Here is a 26,858-nt window from a genome sequence, read left to right as displayed (position 1 = left end):
TTTAGAATCAGGCGACACCATGGAAGGGCTGTTGGACATGCGATCGATCATTCAATGGAGGCATCAAACTGAGGATCTGCCTTTTCTCGGGTATGTAAAACAAACCCCGCAGCTCAATTGTGAAGCTGACGGGATTTGCTGATGTCATGGCTATATTCATCCTCAAGATAACTTTGAAGTAAATTTTATCAAATCTCATTGTGCAGAATGGGATGCCATAATCCCCAAACTGCATCAGCAATTATACTGTGAAGACACTCCATTGCCTATAAAGTTGCATGGAACATCTTGTGTTCATAAAAGCTTGAAACCATGCAGGTTCCTTTTTCCCTTCTTTCCCGACTGCCCAGAATAAGAAACTTGATCTAGCATTCATCCCCTTCCAAGAAACCTTCTTGGTTCAGATACTCATTCAAACAGAGAGGTCTCCACAACGGCAGTGGGTCCCACCTCTGCCAACTTTTGGTTCCAAACAACTTCTAGAAAAACCAGAGGGATTGGGAGAAATGCAAACCATTGGGTATCAACACATTTCCTCCCAAAAATCTCCAGGGTAAGTCTTTACATCCATCGAGGAGAGAATTTCAGAGATTCATTGCGTTTAGTGAAGAAGTGCTTTATATCGACTTTACTCTGTGTCTCTTGTTTACTCTCGTTCTTGTCTGTATGCAGCTACATTTGATTCAAAGATACAGCATGAAATCAGGCCCTTCAGCCCACTGAGTCCATGCCAAACATTGATGACCCATTCACACCAATTCCATGCTATCCCATTTTTGCATCCTCTTCCTATATACTAAGGGAATATACTATATATATATATATATATATATATATATATATATACTAAGGGAAATTTACAGAGGCCAATTAACCTGCAAACCCACATGTCTTTGGGATGTGGGAAGAAACCAGAGCACCTGGATGAAACCCACGTGGTCACAGGTTCACACAGACAATACCGGAGGATTGAACCTGGTTCTCTGGCACTGTTACGCAGCAGTTCTATCATCTGCACCACTGTGCTGTCTAAAATTTGTTCTCCATATGTGACCGCATCAGTCTCTCAGAATTGGTGATAGTTGGGTAATTCTTTTATAGAACACCTTCGTTCAACCTGCAGAGTGACCCTGAGCTTCCAGTCACCCATCATTTCAATTCTCCACCGACTCCCTGTCTGACATCTGCCTTGAGCATCTTGTGTTGTTCCATCAATGCCCAAGGCAGGCTCCTGCATCAGCACCTCAACTTTTACCTGGGCCACATCGCAGCCTTCAGGAGTTGATATTGAATTCAAACATTTCAGCCATTCCTGCTTGTGTCAGAACTAGTCAGTTCTGCTGCAAGGTCATCCATTTCTTTCCACAAATGCCACCTGATCTGCTGGGTATTTTCAGCATTCTCTTTTAGTTTCCAATTCCACCGATTGTTGTGTTTTGCATCTCACAATTCCCTCTAGTTGCCCTCAGTGGTGTCGGGGAGTGAGTTCCAGGATGTACTCCCAGTGATGAAGAAGGAGCAGCAATACATTTCAAAGTCAAGTTTAGTTTAGTTTGGTTTGGAGATACAGTGCAGAAACAGGCCCTTTGGCTCACCAAGCCCGCACCGACCAGCGATCCCCACACACTAACACTGTCTTACACACACGAGGGACAATTTATGCATACACCAAGCCAATTTACCTACATACCTGTACATCTTTGGAGTGTGGGAGGAAACCGAACATCTCTGAGAAAACCCACGCAGTCACGGGGAGAACGTACAAACTCCGTACAGACAGTACCCGTGGTCGGGATCGAACCCGGGTCTGCGGCGCTGCAAGGCAGCAACTACCGCTATGCCACCGTGCTGCCCTCTGTGATCGACATCTGTACGTGGTGGTATTCCAGGCTCCTGCTCCCTTTGATGGTTGACGTTGTGTGCTTGTTGGGTGCTGTGGGAATAGCGTTGCCGAGTTACCGCAGTGCATTTTGTAGATGGCGCTCACTGCAGCCACTCTGCACAGGTGGTGGAGAGCAATAACGTTCAGGGCTGAGAATCTGGTGCCCATCAAATGAGCTGCTTTATCCTGGATGGTATCGACTTTATTGAGAGTTGCTGGCACAGCCATCTGGGCAAGTGGAGAGAATTGCATCATATTCCTGATGTACCTTGTAGATGATGGAAATGCTTAGGTGCATCAGGAGACCGGTACTTCGCCGTAGAATATGCAGCTTCTGACGTGCTCTTATATTCATGGTATTTACCTGGCTGTTGCAGTTATTGTTTTGGCTCAGTGCTGACCACCCAGGATGGTGGAGGACTTGGGAGTGTTCAACAGCATTGAATGTCAAGGGAGGATGGTTCTATTTTCTCAATTTGGAGATGGTAATTGCGTAACACTTCTGTAGGCATGAGCACTACTTGCCACTCCAACCCAGGTCTGAATGGTGTCTACGTCCTACTGCAAGCAGGAATGAGCGGTTTCATTTGGTCATATTGGATAGTTGGGCATAGCCAAGGCGCCAGGTGGCCTACTGATCCAGGGGATCAGGCCTACCTCGAGAGTGTGCTGCCAAAATACTACCAGCATATCTCCTGCCCAACCAGAGGCCCAAACACCATCGTTGCTTGAAAGTGCGCAACACCAGACTCATGAAGAGCTTCTACCCCTCCGTTATCAGGCTTCTGAATGGTCCTTCCAGAAACTAGGGCATTGTCCGATTCACCTCTACCCCATTGAGGGCATTGGACTGTCTATGGAACTGAGGAGCTGCTGTTGAGAACTATATTCTCCACTCTGTATCTTCCCCCCTTGCTCAATTGCACCAGACTTTGAACTGATTGTATCTATTTATGGTATATTACATAACTGTAATTGTGTACAGTTTTTGTCTCCTAATTTGAGGAAGGACATCCTTTTAATTGAGGCAGTGCAGCGTAGTTCATGAGATTGATCCCTGGGATTGCGGGACCGTCATATGAGGAAAGATTGAAAAGACTAGGCTTGTATTCACTGGAGTTTAGAAGGATGAGAGGGGATCTTATAGAAACATATAAAATTATAAAAGGACTGGACAAGCTAGATGCAGGAAAAATGTTCCCAATGTTGGGCGAGTCCAGAACCAGGGGACACAGTCTTAGAATAAAGGGGAGGCCATTTAAAACTGAAGTGAGAAAAAACTTTTTCACCCAGAGAGTTGTGAATTTGTGGAATTCTCTGCCACAGAGGGCAGTGGAAGCCAAATCACTGGATGGATTTAAGAGAGAGTTAGATAGAGCTCTTGGGGCTAGTGGAATCGAGGGATATGGGGAGAAGGCAGGCACGGGTTATTGATTGGGGACGATCAGCCATGATCACAATGAATGGCGGTGCTGGCTCGAAGGGCCGAATGCCTCCTCCTGTACCTATTTTCTGTTTCTATGTTTATATCTGATCTGTTTGGATAGCATGCAAAACAAAGCTTTTCACTGCACCTCAGTACATGTGACAATAATAAACCTAAACCTAGCCCTGAAACCTCCTCCTATTTTCTCATGTTCTTGTGAGCTGAGATTGGAATTGAACATTGTGCAATCATCACCAAACACATCACTTTAAAAAAAACCATTGGTGATGAAGTGGCTAAAGTTAGTTGGGTCTAGGACACTGTCCCAAGGAAATAATTCAGCACATCCTGCCTCTATGTGTAATTCCAACACTGCATCCCGGGCACTAATCTGGTGAACGTCTTCTGCACCCTCTGAAGTGACAACCAGCACTGTACACCTACCTTACTCAGCTAGAGCACAACTAATGTTTTATACAGTTATATCACAACCTGCCTGCTCTTATTTTCTATTCAAGATAAGGATCCAGTGTGCCCTTTTCACCACCTTACCTACCTGCGCTGCTAACTTCAAGGATCCTGCCTTGATACCGAGGTGTCGACCTGAAGAAGGGTCTCGACCCGAAACGTCACCCATTCCTTCTCTCCCGAGATGCTGCCTGACCTGCTGAGTTACTCCAGCATTTTGTGAATAAATACCTTTGATTTGTACCAGCATCTGCAGTTATTTTCTTATACTATTGATACCGAGGTGTCTCTGTTCCTCAATACGTTCTAGGACCTTACATTCATTGTGTACACCTTACCCTTATTAGCCCGCCAAAGTGTATCACCTTGCACTTATCAGGATTCAAGTCAAGTCAAGTCAATTTTATTTGTATAGCACATTTAAAAACAACCCACGTTGACCAATGTGCTGTACATCAGTTCAGGTGCTAAGAAACTAACATACAATGGCACACAAACATAACAGCACATACATAAACAGTTCACAGCACCCCCTCAGAGGGCCTCAAACGCTAGGGAGTCGAAATAGATTTTGAGCCTGGACTTAAAGGAGTCGATGGAGGGGGCAGTTCTGATGAGGAGAGGGATGCTGCAATTCCATCCGCCATTGCTGTACCCATCTTACCAACGACTGACATCATATTGTCGGCTACAATTATCCTTTACGTTTTCAACAACATCATTAATTTTGCATGCCTTCTGAAAACTTATTAACCATACCACCTGCATTCATATCCAAACTGTTGATGCATATAACAAACAGCACAGGATCCAACCCTGATGCCTGTGGTACACCACTGGTCACAGGCTTCTAATCACCAAAACATTGCCCCACTATTACCCTCTGCCTCCTATTACTGAACCAATTTTGGGTCCAATATGCCAACCTGACATGGATCCCATGGGCCCTAACCTTTTGGATCTTACTGAGACCTTGTAGACTATATCAACCATACTGCCCTTATCAATACATTATGTTATATTTTTGAAAAATCCAATCAAATTAGCAAATTAGTCAGACAGGATATCCTCGGAACAAATTCGTGCTGACTATTTGTGAGTAATCCACGCCGTGCCAAGTGTAGATGAATCCTTTCCTTCAAAGTTCCAACATTCACAGTATTTTGTTTCCCTTTAAGATGCATAAAAAGCTGCACAGGTACCATATTCCTGGGCTGAAGATTTCCCTGATGGGTTTTTGTACTCTGCTGTGAACATCTACAAGTCCTCTGGATCTAGTTGTCTTGACTTCTGTTCGTTAATCGTTTCACCTCATCACACACTTCCCATCTGTCTTCTGCTTTCTCACCCCATTTCCATGCCCCAACACTTGCTCTAAAGCTTCTACCACGAGCGTTTTCCAGAAAGCACATAAGCCTGGAACGTTAACTTCATTTCCTTCCCTATAGATGTGGTTAAGACTTTTATTTCAGATTTCCAACATCGGAAAGATTTGGCTTCTTTTACACTTCTTGGCTCTGGTCTCCTGTGGTCCCAAATCCAAAGTACTAGGAGATTGGAACTGTGCCGGACAGACATGGCTAGGTTTCAGTGCAACGTCCTCATTATCCTTTTGCTTCTGCTTAGTTACTGCTTGTGCTGATCAGACAAAGCAACCTCACCAGGGCCATGCTCACTCCTTCCAACTGTGCCAGAGTTGGGGGTAGCTGGTGCCAATTGCCAGGTCGGAGAAAGACCAGAAACATCTCAAACCAATCCTCATGCTACAACTCATAATCGAGCAGTTGGAGGCCAGACAAACCCCAACTCATGTCAGTCAGAGGGAGGAAAATGGAGGAAAAAAAGGAAAGTGATTCTCTCAGTCAAATGTTGATTGTGAATAGAGGAGTCCAAGTCATGGTCCAACTGGTACCCTTTCAGTCACAGCCTGTCAATCCAAAGAAGATTCCTTTATTTCTACTCTTTGTTTTCTGTCCTTTAACCAATTCTCTCAATTCACATCTATATATTAAGTCTATCTCTGTATGCTCTCACCTTATAATCCAACCTCCTGTGTGGAACTTTATCAAAAGTTGCCTGAAAATCCAAACAAAATCATATCCACTTGTTCACCCTCTCGTTACTTTTCTGGTCATATCCCCAGAGAACTCCGATGGTTTCATCAAACGTGACTTCCTTCTCATAAATCTATGCTGACTCCACTGAATCCTGTTATTCTTTGAGCTCTTCTGTTATTACATCCTTCGCCACAAACTCCAACATCTTCCCCAACATTGACCTTAAGCCAACAGATCAACGGTTCCCCATTTCCTCTCTCCTTCCTTAAACGGCGGGCTCAACATTTGCTAGCCTTCGAATCCACAGGAACAATTCCAAATTCTAAAGAGTGCACCATCTCCAAAACCGCCACTTCCTACAAAACGGGAGAGTGCAAAAACTTGGGATTCGTTCTCAACAATTTTTCCAGAACTTGGTCTCTCTATTACTCATTTCCCCATTCCTGCTCGATCCTCTTTTCTCCAGTATTTCTGGCAGTTTTTTTTAAAAAGATTTCTTCCAGAATTTAAAATCGCAAAGAAGCTATTTAATATTCCTGCTCTTTCTTTATTCCCCTTCTGTCTCTGTCTTGAAGGATCCACATTTGCGCATTATGTTTTTGATGTACCATTGAACCCATTTTTATGTTCTCTCCCAGTTCACCCTCACCTTCTTTGCCTTTCTTTGTTAATTTCTTGGTTCTCCTTTTCCAAGGTTCAGAATGCACCCAATCCTCAAGCCTGCTGCTATTTCTGGCAATATTAAATGTCTCCACTTTGGAATTAACACTACCTTTAATTTCTCCTTTCGGCACTTTTCCTAGATTTTCATGTCTTAAAGGAATATATTTTTTGTGCAAATTATGCAGCATTTCCTTAAATGGTCTTCTTTGTCACACCTACCAACATATTGTCCCATCAACCACAACCAACATTTCCCTCTTACCTTCATGGTTTTCTGTGCTGAGATCTACTGCCCTAGTATTGGACTGGTTGTTATTAGTTTCATACTCAATTAAAGTTCTACCATATTATGATTACTCTTCCCCCAAGTCCCTTACACAACAAAATTATCAATTAATGCATTGCATAAAACAAGATTTAATACTCTTCCTCCTGCCACCACCATCACCCCCGCCCCCTCCCCCCCCCCCCCCAACCCATCCTCCACCTTGGTCAGCCATCTTATTAGGCTCCATTCTACACACATCCACATAACAGGATTTCAGTTACTTCAGCAGTCATCAGCAAACGCATTGGTCAACCTGGCTCGAAGGACTGAAAAGTGTTTTGAATAATGTTTCCCTCTCCAATTGTGAACTTCTGGAGAAAAGTGTGTGCAAACAAATCAATGCACAGACCAGATGCTGTGGATGCAGCTGGTTTGAAAGAAATGTTCCACTTTTTGCAGTATCTGTGAAGATCAAAGCAGAGGCAAGTCTGGTAAGTCAGAAATGGATATTTAAGCGCATTCAGAAGGAGGGAGGGAGGGAGGGAGGGAGGGAGGGAGGGATGGAATGAAGGAAGGGAGGAAGGGAGGAAGGGAGGAAGGGAGGAAGGGAAGGAAGGGAAGGAAGGGAAGGAAGGAAGGAAGGAAAGGTCGCTGAGATGTGGGTGGAAGGCGGGAGACAATTTGATACGGGCTGATGGTGCAAGGGATTGTAATGGGCAGAGGGTGGGGTGGGAACAAAAGTTGGGTCTGAGGAGATGTGAATGGCATTAGCCAAATTTCTATCAATGGCTGACTTTGGAAGAAATGGACACCACAGAATCTTACAGAACAGAAGGTCACTCCACATCCATGCTGAACAAGCCTCATCTCTACTAACTCCATTTACCAGCAGTTGCTCCACAGCCTTCCAAGTTTTGGTGATTCATAGGTTTGTCTAGACATTCCTTGAATGATATGTTGATTATAATCTGAGGCAGCGGAAGTCACCATTGCTGCTAGAAGCTGTGGGGTTTATTCTGAAAGGCAAAGTTTCCGTTCAGCTTCAGTGTAATGGTGCATGTTGCTGAGGGCTGAGATCAGATCTGGACCAGTTCCATCTTCACAACCAACCAAACAAATACCTGGACCTAGGACTCGCCACTTCCCCACCTGCAATTGGATCATTGACTTTGTGACGCATAGACCGCAAAAAGTAAGAATAGGCGATATAACATCTTCAATGATAATTCTCAATATCGGTGCCCCACAAGATTGCATCCTCAGCATCTTACTGTACTCCCTATACACTCTTGACTGTGTGGCTGAGATCTATTCCAACTTCATTAACAAGTTTTCAGATGACACTACCGCTGTGGGTTGGATCTCAAACATTGATGATATGGAGTTCTGGAAGGAGATGGGCCACCTAGCAGCATGGTAGTCAGACAACACCTTTCCCTCAATGTTAGCAAAGTAAAGCAGCATTCGTTTCAGGAAACAGGGTGGAATACATGCCCCATTTTACAACAATGTACATATCACCATCATATTGACCTGGCCCAATCACATTAATGCTACAGTCAAGAAAGCACAGCAGCATCTCTATTTCTTCAGAGGATTAAGAAAATTCAGCAGGAAAATGACGCTTACCAGTTTCTGCAGATGCACCAAAGAACATACCGAATCAGGATGCATCACAGCTTGATGTGATTCTACCCAAGACCGCAAGGAACTACCGAGTCCACCACGCAAACCAGCCACCTCCCCATCGACTTCAGCTGCATTTCACACTGCCTCAGGAAAGCTGCCAACATAATCAAGGACCGCTCACACCCTGGTCATTCTCTCTTACATAGATACATAGACAATAGGTGCAGGCATAGGCCATTCGGCCCTTCGAGCCAGCACCGCCATTCAATGTGATCATGGCTGATCATCCACAATCAGTACCCCATTCCTGCCTTCTCCCCATACCCCTTGATTCCGCTAGTCCTAAGAGCTCTATCTAACTCTCTTTTGAATGCATCCAGTGAATCGGCCTCCACTGCCTTCGGAGGCAGAGAATTCCACAAATTCACAACTCTCTGTGTGAAAAAGTTTTTCCTCATCTCAGTTCTAAATGGCCTACCCCTTATTCTTAAACTGTGGCCCCAGGTTCTAGACTCCCCCAACATCGGGAACATGTTTCCTGCATCTAGCGTGTTCAATTCCTTAATAATTGATATGTTTTGTTGTGTCTTCGGGTTTGATGTCCTGATAATAACGACACAATTCAGGTTGTTTCAGTTGCCTTAATTTACTCCTTTATTCAGCTCCTTGCCTGTGTGGCGTAGTGATACTGAAAAGTGCTTACATACCTAATCACAGTGTGTGTGTGTGTGTGGTGAGTGTGCCTGATACAAAGTAGTGCAGGAGGTTGGGACTGCTACAATGAATATGTAGCATATGTAACATCCCCCCTTCTCAAAAGAAAAGAATAAAAGTTAGTGACACTAGAGGATTTCCAGAGCGAGGGTGGCAATCCTGTAGCAGATACCGTGGGATTATTCTGCCCACATTCATGGCATTCTGCTTTCTACTATACTACACAACAAAATATATAATGGCAGCTTGTTTTCTTTCAGGTAGTGCGTAGCCAGTCAAGAGTCATGTCTTGGCGTGACTTGTGACTTGTCCCTTCCAGTGCTAGCGATAACGCGCTGGGGGTAAGATGTTGCTCCTGGATCTAGTAGATCTGGTTGTTGCCTGCAGTGTTGCACTCGATGTATTGGTGACTTGTTGAGTCGTTTCCTGGCCATTGGTTGGTGCTGGTTGACTATATAACTCACTGGTAGCAGTTTGTGAGAATGTGTTGTCATCAATGGCAGGTGTTGCTGTTGCTGTGGGTGGTGTCCTAGGAGTTGCTGGTGTTGTCTTTGAAGTTGCAGGTGTTGACATTTCAGGTGTCGGGCGGATGTGAATTCTGTTTCGTCTCAACTGCCTGCCCGGTTCTGTCTCTATGATATATGATTTTGGGGTTCCAGCCCTACTGGTGATTTGTGCTGGGGTCCATTTCTTTGTTATTGGATCCTGAGCATGTACGTTTTGGCCTTGAAATAGTTCAGGCAAGTACTGTGCATTTTTGTTGTATTGTTTCAGCCCCTCCTCCTGGGCAGCTGCCAATTTTGCCCTTGTTTCTTCTTGGTCGATAGGGGGTTGGATTTTGCTTGGCAGGGTGGTTTTGTATTTCCTGCCATTTAGCATTTCTGCAGGAGACTTCATGTCAGCCTTTAGTGGAGTTGCCCGTAAGGATAATAGTGCCAGGTTTGGATCCTCCTTTGCCTCTCGGCATTTTATTAGTATTTTCTTGGCTGTCTGTACTTGCCTTTCAATAAACCCATGGCCCTTTGGGTAATGTGGTGAAGATGTTGTGATTTTGAACCCGTATTCGGTGGCCAGCTCTCTGAATTCCCGAGATGTGAATTGGGTTCCATTGTCACATACGATCTGCTCAGGTATTCCTTGCTCTGCAAACAACCCTCTAACAATTGACACAATTGTTTTAGCTTTCAAGTCCTTTATGTTTCTCACAAATGGGAATTTGGAGTAGTAGCAGGCCATAATCAAATACCATTGCTGGTTCTCTGTGAACAGGTCTGCTCCGATGGTTTGCCATGGCCGGCTTGGGATATCACTGGGTGTCATTTCCTCCTTCTGTTGTGAATTCCTGTATTTTTGGCATATGTGGCATGTAGATACCAGCTTTTCTATGTCCTTGTACATGCCTATCCAGTACACAGCGGATTTAGCACGGAGTCTGCACTTTTCCATTCCTAAGTGTCCTTGGTGGATCTTTTCGAGGATTTCTTTTTTCATGGACTTGGGTATGATGATTCGTGATCCGGCCAGCAGGACTCCATTCTCTACCGAAATATCATCACGGATGGTCCAGTATTCGCGGAGGATAGGCTGAACTTGTTGTCTCTTTTCTGGCCACCCCTGTATTACCATTTGGGTGAGGAGCTGGAGTTCTTCATCTCTGGCTGTTTCCTCTTTAATCTGTTCCAGCTTCACGCTTGTCACACTCACAATGTGGTGGATCTTTATGCTCAGCCCTTCCATCTCTTGTTTGTCATGTGTTGATAGTCTGGATAGGGCGTCAGCTAGCAGCAGGTCTTTTCCTGGCTTGTATCTGATGTTGTAGTCGTAGCTCTGTAGCCTCAGTAATAGTCTCTGTAGTCTGGCTGGTGCTTTGGTGAGGTTTTTTTTTCCGATTTGTTCTAGAGGGCGGTGGTCTGTTTCGATGTCGAAATACCTTCCATATAGGTAAGTGTGAAATTTCTCGCAGCCATAGACTACTGCTAAGAGTTCTCTCTCTATGTTTGCGTACCTTGATTCTGTAGGAGTGAGTGCTTTGGATGCATACGCAATAGGTCGGCCATTTTGTATCAGTACTGCTCCAACTCCTCTCATGGAGGCATCAACTTGGAGTGTTACAGGTTTCTGTCTGTCATAGTACTGCAGGATCGTTTCTTTGCTGATGAGTTGTTTTAATTTCCCAAAATCTTGGCTATGTGAAGCACACCAATCAAATTCAGCGTCGTCTTTCATCAATTCACGGAGATTTGCTGTATGATTAGCAAGCTTAGGTATGAAGACTCCCATGTATTGTATGAGCCCTAGGAAACTTCTTAACTGTTTCTTGTCTTTGGGTTCCTCCATGTGGTTGATAGCATCCACTTTTGTAGGGTCCGGTTTCACTCCTTCTGCAGAGTAAATCAGTCCAAAGAATTTGCACTCCCTTTCTTTGATTATGCATTTGTCTGCATTGAGCTTTATGCCGGCTCTTCGAGTTTTTTCCATAGCCTCATGGAGGTTGTAATCATGCGTGTTTTCATCTCTGCCGTATACTTGGATATCATCTGCTATCCCGATTGCCCCTTTACAGCCTTTGTATGTTTCATCTATTTTCCGCTGGAAGACATCTTGACTCACCTTCAGCCCGAATGGGAGCCTGTTGAATCTGAATCTGCCAAATGGCGTGTTGAAAGTGGTGAGCATTGATGACTTCCGGTCTATTTTGACGTTCCAATATCCATTGCTAGCATCCAGCTTGCTGAACACCTTGGAACCGGCTAGTGCGGGTGTGATCTCTTCAAGGGTTGGAGTTGGATAATGGTCGCGCTTCAATGCATTGTTCAGATCCCTGGGATCAAGGCATATCCTTAGTTTTCCGTTTGGCTTTTCTTTGATAACAATTGAATTTACCCAATCAGTTGGTTTAGTTATTGCTGTGATGATGCCCTTTTCTTCCATTTCGTTTAGTTGTTCCCTTAGCCTCTCTTTCAGTTCAAGGGGAACACGGCGGGGTGGGTGGATCACTGGCTTCACACTGGGGTCTACTGTGATATGGTATTCGTATTCCTCAAAACAACCAACGGTATCGTCAAAACACTCTGGGTACATGTCCATCAATTCTTCTTTGTTCCTGATGGGCGGCCGGTTTTTTGATGGGTATGTTTCTGTCAATTCTGCAGGAGTTTGTCTTGATTTCATAGTTGATTGACACAATCTTCAGTCTTTGGCACGTGTTCAGGCCGAGAATAGCAGGTCCTTTCGATTTAGTGATGAAGAAGGGGCATTTCACTTCTTTCCCTTTGTATGTTCCTGCTATGATTATTTTGCCTAGCTGTGGGATTATGGAACCTCCGTATGCAGCTAGGACTACATCGCTACTTCCAAGGATTCCTTTCCTGACGCTGCCATCTTTTGTCATGTGTTCAGGGAATATCTTTCCGTAAAGATTGACTGGTAAGATATTGCTCTGGGCTCCAGTATCAATTTTGAGCCTTAGATTAATCGTTGTTCTTTTCTTTCCCACTTTTTTCTGTAGTTGTATTATAGTATATGCTTCCTCTCTGTTGCTATGTGTTTTGCTGTTTCCCATTTCGTGGACGTCAATGGTCCCAACGGAAAGGAATTCTTCCTCAGAGGTATCTGAGGTTATCTCCTCTTCCTGTTGGACGTGTGCGTGTATTTGTTTCCTTCTCGTATTTCTATCGTTCTTTGACCATTGCTGCTTTGGCTTGGTGCTGTATGATTTTGTTGACCTACACATTTTCTTCCAGTGGTTAGGCCTCCCACATGAGTTGCAGGTAGTCCCGTATGCTGGGCACGCCCTGCGATCATCAAATGCATCCTCTAACAATTGACACAATTGACACACTATAATACAACTACAGAAAAAAGTGGGAAAGAAAAGAACAACGATTAATCTAAGGCTCAAAATTGATACTGGAGCCCAGAGCAATATCTTACCAGTCAATCTTTACGGAAAGATATTCCCTGAACACATGACAAAAGATGGCAGCGTCAGGAAAGGAATCCTTGGAAGTAGCGATGTAGTCCTAGCTGCATACGGAGGTTCCATAATCCCACAGCTAGGCAAAATAATCATAGCAGGAACATACAAAGGGAAAGAAGTGAAATGCCCCTTCTTCATCACTAAATCTGCATTTCTTGGCCACGTTCCTTAGTCTCGAAAGGAAAGTGTCGGTTGTTTCTTGTGGGTCTTGTCTTAGCCCTTGGAACTCATACCGATGGATTCTGTGGTTTGATTTGGGCTCCATATGGTTCGCAAACCTTTCAAGGACTATTCCCGGATTATTGCAGTCAGGCTCTGTTAAGCTCCAACTGTTAAAAATGTCTAGACCCTTCTCCCCGAGCCATAGTAAAATATAACTGACCTTCTCTTCATCTGCAGTTCCTTTCAGGAAGCTTTTAAATGCCAGCTGGCTCTTTTGTTTGAATTTCTTGAACGCCTCCACCACATCATCGGCGTCCCAGTTCATCGTAGGGTGGAGGCTCATTGCTGCTGTGGAGGCCGCCATCTTGTGTTGTTAGGCGGGTGCACAAAAAAAATCAATTTCTCTGCAGCCGCTGTTCCTAATTCACAATAGCGATTCACAATAGCGCGGGTTTTTACTCGAAAGTCACCGCTGCCACCATGTTGTGTCTTCGGGTTTGATGTCCTGATAATAACGACACAATTCAGGTTGTTTCAGTTGCCTTAATTTACTCCTTTATTCAGCTCCTTGCCTGTGTGGCGTAGTGATACTGAAAAGTGCTTACATACCTAATCACAGTGTGTGTGTGTGTGTGGTGAGTGTGCCTGATACAAAGTAGTGCAGGAGGTTGGGACTGCTACAATGAATATGTAGCATATGTAACATGTTTCTATAAGATCCCCTCCAATCCATCTAAATTCCAGTGAATACAAGCCCAGTCGCTCCATTCTTTCATCATATGACAGTTCCGCCATCCCGGGAATTATCCTCGTGAACCTACGCTACTCTTCCCTCTCATCGGGCATAAGACACAAAAGCTTGAAAGCAGTAGATTAAAGAACAGCTTCTTCCCCGCGATTATCAGACTCTTGAATAGACCTTTCATATGCTAAGGATATATCTCCGATCGCACTTTCTCGATACCTGTAATTCTATATTTTCCATCCTGTTTCCTTTCACTTTTTGCACCACCTATTGTACTCGTGTTCAGAATGATTTGCCGGATAGCACGTGTTGTGAGGCAAATGAAAATTCCAACTTACTTAAACTTTATTTAAGCTTTAAGCAACTCATTTCCGTAATACACATCTTCAAAGCGTCTGGAAAGTATCGCTGATTCCGTAGGCCTCGTCCGCCCGAGAGTCCCGCACATGCGCACACTTCATTCTCCCCTCCTATTTATAAGTTGAGACGGTCAGGAGGTTTAGTATGTCTTGATGACCGTCGCAGCACTGGAGCATCAGGAGATAATGGTGTTTCAATAGCTGGTGGGACATATATTGCTTGGTCATCAACTTCACTCATATTGTTATTTACATTTTCAATTTTAGAATTACTTATAGAAGTTTTCATAGGGGATGATGGGAGTGTTGAAGGAAGTTCTCGATTAATATTATCAAGGAGTGATGGAGCTGATGGAGAAGATGGACATGGTGCAAGGTCACGAAGCGAGACAGTTGACTGACGTCCATCCTGATACTTGATAGTTGCATAAGAAGGGTTGACATCAGTCAGTTCAACTTCATCAACAAAGGGCTCATTCTTATTTGATCGGACATATCGACGAAGCAACACAGGCCCAGGGCTAGTCAACTATGATGGCAGAGAAGTACCACTAGAAGAACGCCGTTTGAAGTTAAAGAACTGCTCATGTGGAGTAGTATTGGTAGCGGTTGACAGTAGAGATCTGATGGAGTGTAATGCATCTGGTAGAAAACATTCCCACTGCTGATCTGGTATGTCATTTGACTTTAAAGCCAGTTTCACTGCTTTCCAAAAGATTCCGTTACACCTCTCAACCTGACCATTTCCAATAGGATGATATGGTGTTACTCCAGCATTTGCTGAGTTACTCCAGCATTTTGTGAATAAATTGCTCTAATCAAAGGTTGAATTTTGTCAGAGAAATTTGGTATCCATTTAGCATAATATGCAAACATGCCAAGAACTCTTCGTAGAGAGTTTAATGTAGCTGGAACATGTATCTCTTGGAGTGGGCGGAGTCTTTCTGGATCAGGCTTGATCATATCATTTCCAACCCAATAACCAAGAATATTAATTGATGACACTGATATTATTGACTTAGCCTCATTGTTAGATTTTTAGAATGTACAACTTCTAAAAACCATTGTACATTTTTGTCATGTTCAGCTTGGTCTTTTCCTGCAATAGTTATATTATCAAGATAAGGGAAAGTATCTTTAAGGTTTTCCTGTTCAACAAGTTTGTCCATCTCTCTCTGAAAAACTGCTACACCATTAGTTACACCAAAAGGAACTCTGCAGTAGTGGTATAATCTTCCATTTGCTTCAAACGCAGTGCATTTCTTTTCTGATTCTTTCAAAGGAATTTGGTAGTAAGCACTTTTTAGGTCAAAAGTAGAGAATACCTTATACTTAGCTAATGTATTGATAATATCCTCTATACAAGGTAATGGATATGCATCAAGCTCTGTGAACTGGTTTATAGTTTGAGAGTAATCAATGCAGAGTCTCTTTCTATGTCTCTCCAAGGGGTCCTTAACCACAACAACTTGTGCCCTCCAAGGGGAAGAGCTGGGCTCTATGATACCTTCTCGTAAAAGATTAGTTACTTCTGTGTTGATAAAGTTTTTGTCATCCTTACTAAAATGTCTTGATTTTGTAGCAATTGGCTTGCACTTAGAGGATAAATTAGTGAATAATGAAGGACATTCAACAGATGCAGCAGAAAAAAACACACAATACTGGTGACTTTGACAATACAAGATCAGGCATAGTTCCTTCATACATTATTTGAAATGATCTGTGCTGTTTCTGAAAATCCTGACCTAGAATTATATCGCTACACAAATTTTCCAAAATACTAAGACATACAGATTTATAACTATTTATTCACAAAATGCTGGAGTAACTCAGCAGGTCAGGCAGCATCTCAGGAGAGAAGGAATGGGTGACGTTTCGGGTCGAGACCCTTCTTCAGACTCTTGACCCAGATTTATAACTAGTTTTGTTCAGAATAAAGTCTACAATACAAGATCCAATAATTTGAGTATTGAGAGATGTCAGAGCCATCGAGATTTCTCTATTTAAAGGAATTATGGTTAGATTTAGTAGAGACATAACTTGTTCACTTATAAAACTTTCTGAGCTGCCAGAATCAAGTAGTACATTAAGTGTATGGCCATTGATGGATACCGTTGTAACTGCATGAGACAAGCCCTGAGGAAATGCAGCTGTAATTGCATATAAAGAAGGCATACACATGGCAGCAGTCACACTTTTAGTAGTTGCTTTGGACTTGCATACTCTAGAATAATGTCACTTCTTGCCACAACTATTACAAGTTGCCTCTCGAGCAGGACATATCTCTCTATTATGAATATTACCCCCGCAAAAGTAACACTTCCTTTTTGGATAAGTATATGCTGCAGCAAGGGCACATTTATCAGTAGAAATTGTTTCAGCTTGCTCCATATTAGTACTTGGGAGAGATTCTTTTGTAGTAGTTGCAGCAGAATACACATTAGATGAGCCATAAGCATCTGAATTTCTCTGAGCCAAGTCTAATGAGTAAGCTTGATTGTAAGCTGACTGTAAATCCAAGGTTTTGTTTTATAATAGTCTCTGTCGTATTAAAGGCGATGCCAAACCATTGATAAATGAGTCTCGAATAGGTTCCTGTCGATATTGATCAGCTGTAATTGCTTTGAAGACACAGTCTTTACTGTCTTTGAAGTTCTTGTAAAAACTCATCAAGTGACTCACCAGGTTTTTGTTTACGAGTAGCAAGGAGGTGTCGAGCAAATATTACATTGGGTGTCTTAACGAAGAGTTTGCTTAGTACATCAATAGCGGAATCATAAGTTGTACATTCCTCTATGTAATCATATACATCATAAGAGACAGAGCTTATTGATGTCCTGAATTTGTCTGGTGCATTGTCGCGCACTCATCAAAGAAGTTATTTAGTGTACGAAGCCAGTGCTTCCATTCCTTTGCTACAGTAGGTGAGTTGGGATCCAGATCCAAGCATTGTGGTTTCAATAGTTTCTCCATCTCGATGTCACACTGCTTAACTTCTGAGATTGAGTTGCTTAAATTGTTGTGAGGCAAATTAAAATTCCAATTTACTTAAACTTTATTTAAGCTTTAAGCAACTCATTTCGGTAATACACATCTTCAAAGCGTCTGGAAATTATCGCTGATTCGGCAGGCCTCGCCCGCCCGAGAGTCCCGCACACGCGCACACTTCAGCACGCAAAGCAAAGCTTTTCTCAGTATCTCGGTACATGTGATGACATCAATACCAAAAGCGCTCATTAGCTTCATAAACAACAATTCTGCCCATCAAACCAGCAGGTAGACATAAAATGCTGGAGTAACTCAGCGGGACAGGCAGCATCTATGGAGAGAAGGAATGGAAGAGAAGAGAACCAACCAACAGTCTGGGTTTCGAAGTGTGCAGCGACTAAATTGAAAGTACACGTAAATCATCAATCACCAGCGACAGTTGTTTGGGAAACTGGCCGAGGTGAAAGAACAGTCTCTGAACTTCCATGGTGCCTTGAGAAAGGAAGCAGGTGAAAATTCAGGAGAAAAGTGGTTGTATGGCATTTGCATTTAATAAATCGGGCAAGATTATTTATTGGATGATTTGGGGGCCTTAAAAGCACAAAATGCTCGAAATTCTGAACAGTTCAGCACTATCTATGGAGAAGGAAACAGAACCAACATTCTTCAGAGAGGTCATTGACCTGAAATACTCTAACTCTGTTACCTTCTGCACAGATGCTGCCTTACCTGCTGACTATCACCAGCATCTTGTTTCAGTTAGATTTACAGCATCTGAAAAGTTTGGGGTTTTCTTTTGCGATGGTGATCCTCACTGAAGTCTTGCCACGTCACACCAGGGTATGCCCTGTGTCTACAACTCCCATCAACACCATGGAGGGTAGGGCTCAGGACACAACGATGTTCTGGTGAAAGGACCTCAACCTGAAACGTTAACTGTTTTTTTCCTTTCACCGATGCTGACGGATAGGCAAAGTTCTTCCAGCATTTCTGTTTCTGTTTCACAGGGAAGGAGTGAGGGAGAGAAATCAGAGTGCTGCCAGCACACTTTCGTGCAATGTTGAGAAACTGGAAAAGATTTACCAGACGAGGTCAACATCTTGGGGGTAGTGGTACGGTGGGCATGCCTCAAAGAGACATAATGTCCAGAGATTAAAATGAATAAAGAGCACTTGCATTATTACAGAGAATTTGGGGACCGCAGGATATCACACTTTACTACCATTTTAGAAGCACTTCTATAATATAGGCATGCAACCATCAATTTGCACGCAGCCAGATTCACGAACAGTGAAACAGTGGTGATCAGATTGTTTACTTTAGTGACAGTTAAATTTACTTTGTCTAAGGTATAATTAATGGCTTTCGGGTACTAGAATGAACTCTATTTTCAGTGGCGATCTTTAAATCAGCCACATTGAGTCAAGTCAAGTCAAGTCAATTTGATTTGTATAGCACATTTAAAAACAACCCACGTTGACCAAAGTGCTGTACATCTGATTAGGTTCCAATGGGAAAAAAAAAAGAAACATACAGTAGCACGCAAACAGTTCACAGCGCCTCCTCAATGAGCCTCAAACGCTAGGGAGTAGAAATAGGTTTTGAGCCTGGACTTAAAGGAGTCGATGGAGGGGGCAGTTCTGATGGGGAGAGGGATGCTGTTCCACAGTCTAGGAGCTGCAACCGCAAAAGCGCGGTCACCCCTGAGCTTAAGTAGTTACAAACTGCATTGTGTGTTCCTCTCAATGGTGAAGGAATTAGCTGGCCTTTGTATAAGAGGCTGGTCACACTATATGCCCATTCTTGTAGGCCACAGCCAGCAATCAACACAGAACATAAGCAATGTCAATGTCTCTCTCTCTCTCTCTCTTTCTCATGGGCAAAAGAACAACTGTGCCTACATCCATGCACTGAGAATGGGCATTAGGACCTGGGGAAGGCTAGCTGTCAGCAGCTACCACACATAGAAACATAGAAACATAGAAAATAGGTGCAGGAGTAGGCCATTCGGCCCTTCGAGCTTGCACCGCCATTCAATATGATCATGGCTGATCATCCAACTCAGTATCCCGTACCTGCCTTCTCTCCATACCCCCTGATCACTTTAGCCACAAGGGCCACATCTAACTCCCTCTTAAATATAGCCAATGAACTGGCCTCAACTACCTTCTGTGGCAGAGAATTCCACAGATTCACCACTCTCTGTGTGAAAAAAAACTTTCTCATCTTGGTCCTAAAAGACTTCCCCCTTATCCTTAAACTGTGACCCCATTGTTCTGGACTTCCCCAACATCGGGAACAATCTTCCTGCATCTAGCCTGTCCAACCGCTTAAGAATTTTGTAAGTTTCTATAAGATCCCCCCTCGATCTTCTAAATTCCAGCGAGTACAAGCCGAGTCTATCCAGTCTTTCTTCATATGAAAGTCCTGCCATCCCAGGAATCAATCTGGTGAACCTTCTCTGTACTCCCTCTATGGCAAGAATGTCTTTCCTCAGATTAGGAGACCAAAACTGTACGCAATACTCCAGGTGTGGTCTCACCAATGCCCTGTACAACTGCAGCAGAACCTCCCTGCTCCTATACTCAAATCCCCTCGCTATGAATGCCAACATACCATTCGCTTTCTTCACTGCCTGCTGCACCTGCATGCCTACTTTCAATGACTGGTGTACCACGACACCCAGGTCTTGTTGCATCTCCCCTTCTCCTAATCGGCCACCATTCAGGTAGTAGTCTGCTTTCCTGTTCTTGCCACCAAAGTGGATAACCTCACATTTATCCACATTATACTGCATCTGCCATGCATTTGCCCACTCACCTAACCTATCCAAGTCATGTTGCAGCCTCCTAGCATCCTCCTCACAGCTAACACTGCCCCCCAGCTTCGTGTCATCCGCAAACATGGAGATGTTGCATTCAATTCCCTCGTCCAAATCATTAATATATATTGTAAATAGCTGGGGTCCCAGTACTGAGCCTTGCGGTACCCCACTAGTCACTGCCTGCCATTCTGAAAAGGACCCGTTTATTCCTACTCTTTGCTTCCTGTCTGCCAGCCAGTTCTCTATCCACATCAATACTGAACCCACAATACCGTGCACATACCAGTTAACAGCTTCTGACCAGGAATGGGGACAACTGAGTGTCCCTTTTCCAATTTATTATCCACCAGTTATTGTTAGTATATTTGAAATGCCCAAGTAAATCATGGTATCCTTCCTACTGGACAAATGAATATTGGGCTAAAAAGTTAAGCATGTCTACCTCTAGGCAATAAAACTTTACACACATCTCTCTTCGAAATGAGCAAAATATCTCAGTTGGTAAAGATGTTTTGTGAGAGAATGTGACACCACTGGATCTGGCCAGATTCCAGAGCGAGGTAAATACCCAGTTAAGGATTGTGAGTACTAATTGTAGATGCCAGCATTGTAACTACACTCTGAGCTTGGTTAGCAGTGCGTTGACTGGGAATTGCAGTCTTTCAGTACTACATACAGATGGATGTCGTCTGGTCCGATAACCTTTGCTGTACCCAATGCTCTCATCTATTTCTACACTTCATGTGGATCAAGGTGAATCGAGTGCAGACCGGATGGAGATCACCAGAAGTCAAGACAGATCATTCAATTGTACTAAGGTAACGATGGTCATAGATATTTTAGTCTTTGACATCGGGGTGCTAGGTTCCACATAGTTAAGGAGAGGGATGGTTATCTAATAGGGAGTTGATTCTAATCTCTACCTCAATTAATACCTAATGCTTGGCACACTCATCCAAAAAAAAAAATTTGGCCTCAATATTAAAATTTTCCACAGTTCCAATTTTCCATGCTTTCACAGTGCATTGAAACATATAAAATTATTAAGGGGTTGGAGAGGCTAGATGCGGGAAGATTGTTCCCGATGTTGGGGAAGTCCAGAACCAGGGGTCACAGCTTAAGGATAAGGGGGAGGTCTTTTAGGACTGAGATGAGAAAACATTTCTTCACACAGAGAGTGGTGAATCTGTGGAATTCTCTGCCACAGAAGGCAGTTGAGGCCAGTTCATTGGCTATATTTAAGAGGGAGTTAGATGTGGCCCTTGTGGCTAAAGGGATCAGGGGGTATGGAGAGAAGGCAGGTACAGGTTACTGAGCTGGATGATCAGCCATGATCATATTGAATGGCGGTGCAGGCTCGAAGGGCCGAATGGCCTACTCCTGCACCTATTTTCTATGTTTCTATGTTTCTATTTCCCTGCCTTATTCCAAAATGGTTCTAATTTTATATTGGTTCTGGAGGTCAACTGAGGAATTGTACAGTTGCATTCCAGTTGAGGCTGTTCCTGGATGCAGCAATGTCTGTGGAATGTCAATGAACAGATAGTCCAAGAGCATCCTGTGATTAATTAGCCCAGATAGTGGATGCCAGATGCTGCAGACCAACTCTGGAGCCACGGTCAGGGTGACTCCTAGACTGAACTTGCACTACTTCACCTGGGCTGACCAAATGAGATGTGGGAGTGCTCACTCCAGACTTACCCTATCAGGAAGGAGAGAAGAAAGTAGCCCAAGAGTTAGAGTCAAATCTCACATCAAATACAGTCTATAAAAGTTCAGAACTCTCTTCTGCAAAGGATAGTAGACGCTGCATTATTTATTTATTTTAAATTGGAGATTTGAATTGGAGAGTGACAAATCTTTATTAAATCAAAGGTATGAAGGGTAAAGACACACAAAAGTCTTGAACTTATTGACTCGTGGAACAGATAATAAATTAATGTCATGGGGGCAGAATTAGACCATTCGGCCCATCGAGTACTCCACCATTCAATCATGGCTGATCTATTTTTCCCTCTCAACCCCATTCGTTACCTTCTCCCCATAACCTTTGACATCCTTATAAAACAAGAATCTGTCAATCTCTGCCTTAAAACTATCCATTGTCTTGGCCTTCACAGCCGTCTGAAGGAATGAATTCCACAGATTCACCACACTCTGACTAAAGAAATTCCTCCTCATCTCCTTTCTAAAGGTAGGTCCTTTTATTCTGTGGCTATGGTCTCTAGTCCTAGACTCCCCCACTCGTGGAAACATCCTCTCCACATTCGCTCTAGCCAGGTCTTTCATCATTCATTAAGGTTCAATTCGATTCAACTTATCCTTGTAAATTCCAGCAAGTACATTGTAGCCCAGATTCAAGGGCTACATGATCTACTCCTTTCCTAATAGGTGAAATTATGTCAATTTTAGGGGCTCATTTGCTGGGTACAGTTGGGCTCTGTAGACATGGCTTGTGAGGTGGTGTCAGGTAATGCCAAGGCCCGACATTACATGGGATCGGATCACTTCAGCCAAACTGGTCTTTGGCCTACCGTTGGTTCAAGATGTTTATAGTCTTAAAGTTTGTGGAAGAAATTATAATTGTCTTTTTTTTAAAGTTTCAGCCTGTGTCATGAGGTGAACAACTTCTGAATTTAGATTTGGCAATCTGCATTTTCCTATCATTGGCTTTGTGACTCATTAATCCAAAATTAAGACCAGGGTTGAATATTGACTCTAGGTAGTCTGCAGGCAAGTCTGTTGCAATGGGATGAGCAAGTGGGTGGCAGGTGAAAGCTTTTCCCCATCTACCACTCCTTTTCCTGTGTTGGCAAGAAACTCTGTGCTATTTTCCACTCCATTCTTCCAGTGAAAATTACAGCCGACTCCAGATGTGGAGGAGCTTTAAGGAGGAATGGCTTTGGGCTGTTCCAAACATCTGTCCAAAGGCTGTAGAAATCAATTCGTCCTGTCTTGGTCTACCGGATAATTTTAATCTTGTCCAAATTTGAGTTTCTACTTAGTTGTGTAAGAAATTTACTACATCTTTAATCGGATACATTTCTAACATGGGTAGATTACATCAGTATGTAAAAATGCAGCAGATGGTGTTCAATGATGGAAAATGTGAACTTGTGACTTTTTCATCTTTGAACCCCACGCATGCAGATCAGAATTTGTTCAAAATAGTCAGGAGCAGTGGAAGAGATGAGAGACTAATGGCACAAGTGCAGAACTCATTACAAGAGCAAAGCACAGATGTAAAAGGAATTTAAAAGGCAAACGGTACATTAACCCTCATCTCAAAAGAGCGGCAGATTTTACAGAGCTTAGATAATATCTCGGTGCCATTATCCTGATGTGAACTCTACAATTACAAATCAATGTATGGGCCTTGGAACAGGTGCAGTCTAAGTCACCCAGCAAGGTAACAGGCCCTTTGACCCACCATGGTCTTGTTCACCATCGTGTACCTATTGTACCAATTCATTTACCAGCTAGCTCATGGTTCATAGCCTTCAATGTGTGGCCAATTCAGGAGCCTCTCTGGATATCTTTCAGATGTTGTGAGTGTACTTGCCTTTATCATCTTGCATTGGGCAAAACAGTTAACTCACAAGGAAAGATTGCATCATCTAGACTTTTATCAGTCTAAGTGGAGAGGTTTGTCTGCTATAATTGAGGAGTTTATTACAATCAATAAAGATAAAAAGGGCGGAGAAAGACCCTTTTTTCTGATGAGAGAGTACAAGACAAGAAGTGACCTTAACGTTGTATCACAGTTGGTTACAGCTAACAGTAGAAAGCATCTTTTTTTTAAAAACTAACAGTTAATGAAAATCTGTAACACTGCCATTCCCTGCAAACTGTTTGTAGGCAAGGCAGGGGTGGGGGTGTGGGGGCCATGTGTGTTCCAGTACCGAGATCGATAGATTTTCGGTTGGCTGGAGTACAAAGAGTTGGAGAGACGTGGTGGACTATGGGAGTGAAGATTTAATCTCAGAGTGCCAGAACTGCAACTAGAGCTAAAAGTTAAAGTGATTTGTTTTCACCTAAATTTGTTCCCGATATAGAATGAGATAATCTGTATAACTATTTTCCTCCGGACTGCACATTGGAAACCCATGGCTGTGGCTTGTGAATCTGTGATCCAGTCCGAGATGGCCATCAAACTAGGTCACAAGTAACCTGCTCAACAGCTGTAGGTATCCCAGATTACCCATCCCTTTCCAGAGAGTAACTGTGACCTGCCCTTGTGTTCCCCATGAGAGACACAAAAAGCTGGAGTAACTCAGACAGCATCCCCAGAGAAAAGGAATAGGTGACGTATCTGGTCGAGACCCTTCTTCAGACTGAGAGTCAGGGGCAAGAGGTATAGACAGTGATACAGAGAGATAAAGAACAAATGAATGAAAGATATGGAAAAAGTAACGATGATAAAAAGTTATGACAATGAAACAGGGCTAGGTGAAAACGAGTTTCAACATGTCGACTTTGAAACTAGTACAATAACTTGGGTTGGGGAGGGACAGAGAGAGAGAGAGAGGATGTAAGGGTTACTTGAAGTTTGAGAAATCAATATTAATACCGCTGGGTTGTAAGTTACACAAGGAAAATATGAGGTGCTGTTCCTCCAATTTGCATTTGGCCTTTACATTGACAACGGAGGAGGCCCAGGACAGAAAGGTCAGTGTGGGAATCAGCTTTTTGTGTCTATCTTCAGTTTAAACCAGCATCTGCAGCTCCTTCCTACACACTAGTGTTCCCCACCATGGGTATGTGCGATCCACCGACCCCACAGTGCACACACCACCATCATGCCACGAGTGGGACTTGGAATCTGGAGAAACCAAGAAATAAGGTGGTGACAGTGGAGTGCAGCTGCGGTGCTGGTTCCTGCTTCTATTTCCAATTAGACCAAGAACTCTGTGTGTGAACCAATTCAAGGGAGTGTGCATTTTCTGCGACAGATGGTTCAAAAAATCTCCTCCTCTTGCAATTGTCTCGGCTGCAACTGATTAGGACAGCAGCCACACCACGTCAGATCAATTCTCAGCTACCACATCCGCAACTGTTCCTCGTCCTTGTGATAATAAACCACTGAGACAGGATCCTGGCTACAAAATGTTCTGGGCTGTAGGTTATCAAACTGAAAGGAAATGTGGGGGTGGGTCGGAATTATTGAAATGAATAGATTTCATGCATCGTTTACAAATAATAGGGAATGGCGGAGGTGGAGTAAGATAAAACAAATGAAGACGGGTGCAGAAATAAAAGAAGTTTGGAAATGTCTGATCCCCACAATTGAACTCAGGACCCCTGACTATCCCCTCAAGTGTGCAATAGATACTTGCACGGCTTCAGAGGAATGTTGGCGAGTTCAACCCACTGCCCTGCCCAATAGCTTTAATCGTGTATTGTCTTTCCACTGACTGGTGAGCATGCAACAAAAGCCTTTCATTGTACCTCGGTACATGTGACAATAAACTTAACATAACTCTCCTCTGATTCTACCGCTTATCCTCACACCATGGTGAATTTACAGTGGTTAATGTAGCTGGAGATTTTCAACTAACTAAACAAAACTGGTTGTTCCTCAACGACACTAGTAAACATATTATCCAGTCATTGTCGCACTGCTATGTGTAGGAACTTGCTGCCTGTCATTTGGCTGCTGTTCCCGATGTTGCAACGGCGACTGCAAACTTAAAGTATGGGCTGAATATACTCTGGAACATCTTGAGGCAGGGCAGTAAATAGACACAGCCGTTTTTCTTCATTAGCTGGTGGCTGAGCCCAGCTACTATCTGCAGGCAAAGGACAACCTTGCATGGGAAACCATTCACATGTAGGAAGGAACTGCAGATGCTGGTTTACACCGAAAATGGACACAAAATGCTGGAGTAACTCAGCAGCTCAGCCAGCATCTCTGGAGAAAAGGAATAGGTGATGTTTCAGATCAAGACCCTTCTCGACACGAAACGTCGCCCACTCCTTTTCTCCAGAGATGCTGCTTGAGCCGCTGAGTTATTCCAGCATTTTGTGTCCATCTTCAGTGTAAACCAGCATCTGGAGTTCCTTCCTACACGTGAATGGTTTCCCATGCAAGGTGAGAACCTTGTCCTTTGCCCATCTTCCGTGGGAAAACATTCACACAGTTCAGGTCCTGATGCAAGGTCATTTAATCAGAAACGTCGACTTTGCTTCTCTCTCCACAGATGCCACCCGACCTGCACGTTCTGGGAAAATCCAGTATTTGCTCCAGTTAGACACCCACAAGGCAAACCGCCAGAATCATCTCCAGAAAACAACCCCAGTACAATTACAAGTGATGACATTTTTGCATCCTGTCACTTCAAAAGATCGAACAAAAAACATTTGTGCCAGAACGCAGGGCCTGCCTCCACACAACAGAAAAGCTCACAGGATTTCACTTCAAACCCACACTGGTATGGAGATTCAACTTCATCGCCCTTCCACCGAGATGGAACTCCCTCTCCCAATCTGCCACTGGTCCACCCCCAAGTGGGAACCCCACTGCAGTTCACAGTGAGAACAGTTGGGAGCAGAGGGAGGATCCATTTGTGCAGGAGCCCCGCAGATCCACACAATCAGCTCCCTTCTGCCCAATCATTCCTGTCCGCCGACTTCATCCCCTCCCCTTTACAGGGGGTACACAGCAAGGGGCTGACTCTGAGCAAGGAGCCGGGGA

At 43.6% G+C, this 26,858-nt stretch overlaps 1 protein-coding gene across 1 annotated transcript in view; it reads right to left on the bottom strand.

Annotated features, from left to right (window-relative positions):
* The window catches only part of mrc2 (mannose receptor, C-type 2), a 170,518-nt gene that overhangs the window by 143,070 nt on the left and 590 nt on the right, over positions 1-26,858 (bottom strand). The window lies entirely within an intron of this gene.

Source organism: Rhinoraja longicauda, chromosome 29 (genome assembly GCF_053455715.1).
Source record: "Rhinoraja longicauda isolate Sanriku21f chromosome 29, sRhiLon1.1, whole genome shotgun sequence".
NCBI lineage: Eukaryota > Metazoa > Chordata > Chondrichthyes > Rajiformes > Arhynchobatidae > Rhinoraja > Rhinoraja longicauda.
Note: the sequence above shows the minus strand (reverse complement) of the source record. Positions and strands in the feature narration are given on the sequence as shown.